This window comes from Rhinolophus ferrumequinum, chromosome 14 (assembly GCF_004115265.2).
Source record: "Rhinolophus ferrumequinum isolate MPI-CBG mRhiFer1 chromosome 14, mRhiFer1_v1.p, whole genome shotgun sequence".
Classification (NCBI taxonomy): domain Eukaryota; kingdom Metazoa; phylum Chordata; class Mammalia; order Chiroptera; family Rhinolophidae; genus Rhinolophus; species Rhinolophus ferrumequinum.
The window spans coordinates 47,103,039-47,109,291 of NC_046297.1; positions in this window are offsets into that span (position 1 = coordinate 47,103,039).

Below are 6,253 nucleotides of genomic sequence, written 5' to 3' on the forward strand. Positions count from 1 at the left end.
AAAAATACCTTAAAACATTTAATGTACTTAGAAAATAACAAAACTGGAGCAAATGGTCCTATTTATTTATTTATTCATTCATTCATTCACTTATTCATTACTCATTTTTTTATTGCATTCATTCAGCAAGTATCCATTGAGCATTTTTAATATACCAGATACTGAGCTAGGTGTGTTATGATTCCTGTGAATATACAGAAAATGTAACCTCATTTTCATGGTCATTACCACAAGGATCAATGTATCTCACTCATTTTAAGTCCTAATTTTAGAGAAGTGGCTATGATCATAGTATAACAATTCAGTTATTCTTGTGAAATAGTCATTTGGAACAACTTTTTAATAAATTAATTTGGAAAAAATATATCCAGAGTCATAAAAATGCTTTCATAAATTGACCTAGTGATTTGTACTTAAGGATTTGTTCTAAGTGAAAAATGCTCAGAAGATGTTTATTGTACCATGAGATTTATTATAAAAACCTAGAAAAAAACTGACTGTATAAAAATAAGAGAATTGTTCAGAAAATTGTGATATATCAATTAAATGAAATATTATGCACTTATTAAAATTATGTATATGAATATGGGTAATGTTTCTGTTAAGTGACAAAACTAGAATACAGACAGATCAAATTACTATGATAGATATTATTTAAAATTTGATATATAACTGTAACTGAAAGGCAAAAAAAAAGTCAGTTACCATTAATATGTTCAAACATAATATGTTTAATCATATTGTCTCCTTATGAAACATAAAGTCAAATAATATATAAGTTTCAGGTATATTAATTTATTTTGATTTTGCACCTTTTTAAAAAATCACAACAAATTTTTCTTGATGTGATAATGCAATTAGCCACTATATTTTTAGAATGATGCAAGCTGCTATAACAAGTTTGTCCCAAGCCTTTATTTTAGCTCAAGTACAGGAGAAGTTTATTTGTTTTTCATATAACAGCCAACTCAGGTGTTCTTGTTGGTGGGGTGATCTCTGCACACTGTCATCTGGGGCTTAGGCTGATGCCTGCCCTGCCATTTGTAAGAGTTTCAAGATTGCTTTGGTGGTTGCTATCAGTTAGCCACAAAGAGACCACAGGGGAATCACATAGAGGGCGTTTCTATGAGGCAAGCCTCACTCATTAATCCTGCTCATATTCCACTGGCTAAAATTCAGACATTTTTCCATATTTGATGATTGCAAAGGAGATTGTCAAATGTAGATTTCCTGTGTACCTAGGAAGAAGAGAAAAATCACTTTATTGAAGATCTAGCCATCTCTGCCCAAACCCAAAGTTCATTTGGCTCCCGATAATGGTTCCCTTACAGAGTTTCTTGATACATATATGTGAAGTAATCAGTTGTGAGCTGAATTGCAATAAGAGACAGCACTTCGAGAGAGCCTACTCTTTGCCAGTAGTGTATGCCTTATATATTGAAAATGTATGTCCTTTCAAAAACCTGGGCACAAATGTTTATAAGAGTTTTACTCATAATTGCTAAAATGTAGAAGCAATTAAGGTGTCCTTCAGTAGGTGAATGATAAACAAACTGGGGTACATTCATAAATTGAATAATATTTAGCAATACAAAGAATTGAGCTATCGAGCCATGGAATGACATGGAGGAAACTTAAATGTGTATTGCTAAGTGAAAGAATCTGAAAAAGCTACATGCTATAAAATGTCAACTACAAATGACATTTTGGAAAAATCAAAACTATGCGACAGTAAAATGATTACCAGTTGTTAGGAGTTTGAGAGAAGGAGGGACAAATAAATAGATGGAACACAGGAGATGGTTTAGGGCAGTGAAACTATTCTATATGATACTGTCATTATACATTTGCCAAAACCCATAGATTAAACACAAACTATGGACTTTAGTTAATAATATATAATGTAACAATACTGGCTCATCAACTGGAAGAAATATCTGACATTAATGTAAGATGTTAATAACAGGGGAACCTGTATGTGATAGGGAAGGGATGAGAGTATATGGGAATTAACTCTACTGCCTGCTCAATTTTTATTAATAGCTCTTAAAAATCGAGTCTATTTATTTCACTTTTATATATGTAATGAAAATAGTCTGACTCTTATAAGCTCTGAGTCTGTTCCTTAAAAAGTCAATTAAATGTTTCCATAGTCCATTTTATATTTTCTTCAGTAGACAATATTTTCTCCCCACAGTTGAGTAAATTCTATAGGGAATGAATAAAGGGGATGCTACTTTAGTCACCAGATCCTGGATAAGAAGATTCCCCTTGAAACTTGAAAAAGTAATCTCAGAAAAATTAAAGTGGAGTTATACTTCTTTATAAGGAGCAAACTCAAAATGTAAGTTAAAATTAAAATTTTGAGGTAACATAAATTTATGAGTTTACTATCTAGGAAATTAAGAGAAAATCCCTGTAGAATTTTGCACTAGTTGTACAGAACTGAAGCAAATCGAACCTGTTAAATAACACGGCTATAAACAGAACACTAAGATTTGATGCAGTAGTATCATCACTGTCCCCTTTAAAAAGAAGTTGTATTTTGGAAGACTCTGCCTTTATTAATGCTAAAATTGGGTCCAAAATAGATCTTCTCTTGTTTGCTGATGCTTGTAATTAAAGTGTGGGATTTCTGTTGGGTTAATTAATGAAATCTGGATGAATTTCTCCATTGTAGATTTTCTCACTCATGAAGAGTGTAGGAAGGAAAATCTGATTTCTCTGAATAATGTATTTGGCACCAATATTTTAATATCTTACAGTGCAATAACATCATGTCTATTTAGGGACATTCCAACTGTATTGTTTGAAAGGGTTGCCCTCCCCTCAATTCTAAGCTCCAGTTTAACTGCCTGCATCAAGGAATTTCAGATCGTTTCCATTCTTGTAGGGAGCCCCCTGTCTTCATTTCTGCAATATGTTCATCCCTATCTTTTCATGTGCATTTTTAACTTGATACTTCAGTTTCTAAACTCCTCCAAGGCTGTTTCTTATGTGCTTCTGTGGTTCAAGTATGTAAGTCACAGTATGTGTTTTAAAAATATATGTTGTGATAATAACAGTATTCAATTTTTTTTCAAATTTCTGAATCCTAAGAAATATATCCTCAAAGTATTTTAAGTGTTATCACCATTTAAAGAAAAGAATTTTTTGATTTACTGAGGAATCCTGGCATCTTTATGGCATTGAGACGTCAGGACACTGGAATCTCTAAGAACTAGTGCCTTGAGGTTAAATTTTAACTAAGTCATAATGGGTCACATTGGTATGTGGAATTGAGAAGTTCAGGAATAGTAATCAGAATTCCAAGAAATTTCTCTTCAAATTGAATTCTCTTACATAATCCATTTTCATGTTGATAATGATTTAAGAATGTCACCATTTATTTGCACTTGCTAAGAATGAGACAGTATGCTACTGGATTATAATTTTTGCATGCTATTATGTAACAATCACTATATAAAGGTAACTTTTAACGGCTTCCTCTCTTATTTAGAATAAAATCTAAACCCCTTGCCATGATCTCTTAGACCTTCATAGGTCTCATCATCCCTAACCCCTCTACTGTTTCTATTTTAGAAACGTCTATTTAAACGTCTTCAAACATTGTACTAAGTTCTTTGTTATTTCAGAGACTTTGCACACACTGTTCCCTGAATTCTTTCCCCTACTCTTCATTAGCTAACTTCTACTCGTTCTTTGGGTTTCAGTTTACCAGTCACTCCTCCTAAGACCTTCCTGATCCCTTCCCAAATCTAAATTTGGTACCTCTTTTTATTCGCATACAGTACCCATTCTTATCCTCCATTAGCATTCATTAACACTTGTAGTCATTTATTTAGGTACATATTTGTATTTAAATAACTATCTTCCTCACTAAACTATAGGCTCCAGGAGGTCACGGACCACTTCTAATTTATGAAAGACACTTATTAGTATTTACTGAGTGGATGAATTAATTAATCCATCAAAAAGGAATTAGAGTTATAGCATTGAAACATGGTACTTTCTCAATTATTATTAATTATTTCATTTTAAAATAAAGTAATTCAAATAGTCATTATATGTCTAATTAGAATAGCCTCTTGCCTTTTTTTTAACTTAGATAAACAATTTTTAAAATATGATCTTATTTTATGGTTATAGTGGTTATTATTTTCCAGTAGAATTAAAAGCTATCTTACCTCTGAGAAGCAATCCTTTGATTTTGTCACAAAGGAAATTGAAGAAAATTTTCAGAATATCAAACATAAAATACTTCAAAACATCAAGCTTGAAACAGAAAATGGAAATATTCCTGTGGGATCATTTTACCATAAGCATCCTTTTGTAGATGTCTAGATTTCAGCTGGTTCCAAAAGGACCTTCCCCAAACATCCCCCACTAAGCTCTACAGTTTAAAAAAAAGAATTCGCATTACTTACAGCAGTCATTTTTGCAATTAAGCATATATAACTTGGGATTGATACTTTGCAGTTTAATTTCTTATGTCCCCAAAACAGATATAATGTTTCTAGAAAGTAGGGGTTGTTTCTTAAATGTCCTTATACTACCCTTAGCACAGTGCAATGCATGTGGATTGCACAGTAAATACTTGCTAAATAAATTAATTCCTAATTTATTGCAATGAAGAGTCCAATGACCAGCAAATAGTTTTGACTCTGCTGCTTTTACTGGGAGTAAGAGATAATTATAGAAAAGTGTGTAGCATTTGAACAGAAAGAAAGAATTTTTCACAGGGGCCTGATATTTATGGAATGTCTGTTGTATGCCAGGGTTTTAATACATATTTATTTCATTTGATACTTCCATCAACCTTATGAGACTGCTATTGTTGTTACTATTATTCTGCCATTGCAGAAACCAAGTCTAAGTTCATTTTTATGACCAATTAGTTAATCACAGTTGCAAGCTGAATTCAAATCCAGATCTATTTGATTCCAAGAGTGCTCTTTGCACTAACCCATCGTACCTTGAAAAATCAAAGAACAGAAATGACTATATAATGGTGGGTGTGGATGACCAGAGAGGAAGGAACTAAAAAGAGATGAAATAAAACCTAGATTTAGAAGGTGAAATGGTCATCAAGAGAGAAAGGAGCCGTTACATTTCCTATCACTTCTGCTGAAACTAAGACAGCATGATCAGCTGATACTACAGTAATTCAAGGAACTGAGCAATTGCCAAACACCATGTCCCACTGATAGATCTACCTGTGTGCATGTACATATACAGACCAGGAAGAGATTCCCACAGTAAGATCCCAGGGGAATTGAGGCAGTGAGGAGTGACACGTTGGTGGCTTACAAAGGAACTGGTTGACAGGCTGCATGGCTCAGGCAAAGCTCTCTCCCTCTCTGGCTTCTGAACCAAGGGAAGCTGTCACTGAAAGATTAGGATATTGAGGATAAGAACAGTTTGGTTTTTTGACTGTTTGTTTTGTTTTTTGTCTTTCATATGCCATCAAGTGACTTGAAGCCTTTAAAAAATATAATTTTATATTTATTTTAAAATTTTTCAAATGTACTCCTAAGGCCACAAAAAGATTCTATGTGCCCGTTCTGTGGTTCAGATATTATCAGCTCATAGGAGGAAGAGGAAATTATGCTGGCACTAATTGACACAAATGACTATTTCTGAACTCACAGAAAGGTACACTAATAAAATTGCAATTCATATATGTGTGTATGTATGTATATATGCATATATGTATATGCATATATGCACACATACATATACATATATGAATATACAAATATGAATAATGAATATATGAATAATTGAAATGTGAAGTAAAATCCCCAGAAAGTACAACTATATGACAGCAAGGTCTATTTTTGCAAAGATGCTAACCAAGAGCATTCACAGAGAGTCTCTTGAAAGAAAAAAAAGTCTAACTCCAAAAATTATCTGGTAAATATGCTTTCTGTGTTTCATTGTGAAAATGCAGAATCTTTACATGCTTTATTTCAAAAATCATTAGAAGTTTAAAGTGACAATGCACTCCCCCTACACACATTGTTAGTGGGAAAAGAAATTTAACTGCTGTCATTTCTGCTCTTTGCATAAGTCACTTTGGAATTCTTCAGAACATACTTTAGAGACTAGAGTGTTACTGCAGGTATCACTTTCATGCTTTCAAATAAGTTACAAATAATTAAAGTACATTGTTTCTAAAATTTTTAGGTCTTTTTGAAAATGTATTTCTCCTTAAAAATTCTTAGTTACTTCAAACTTTTAAAACTGTGTA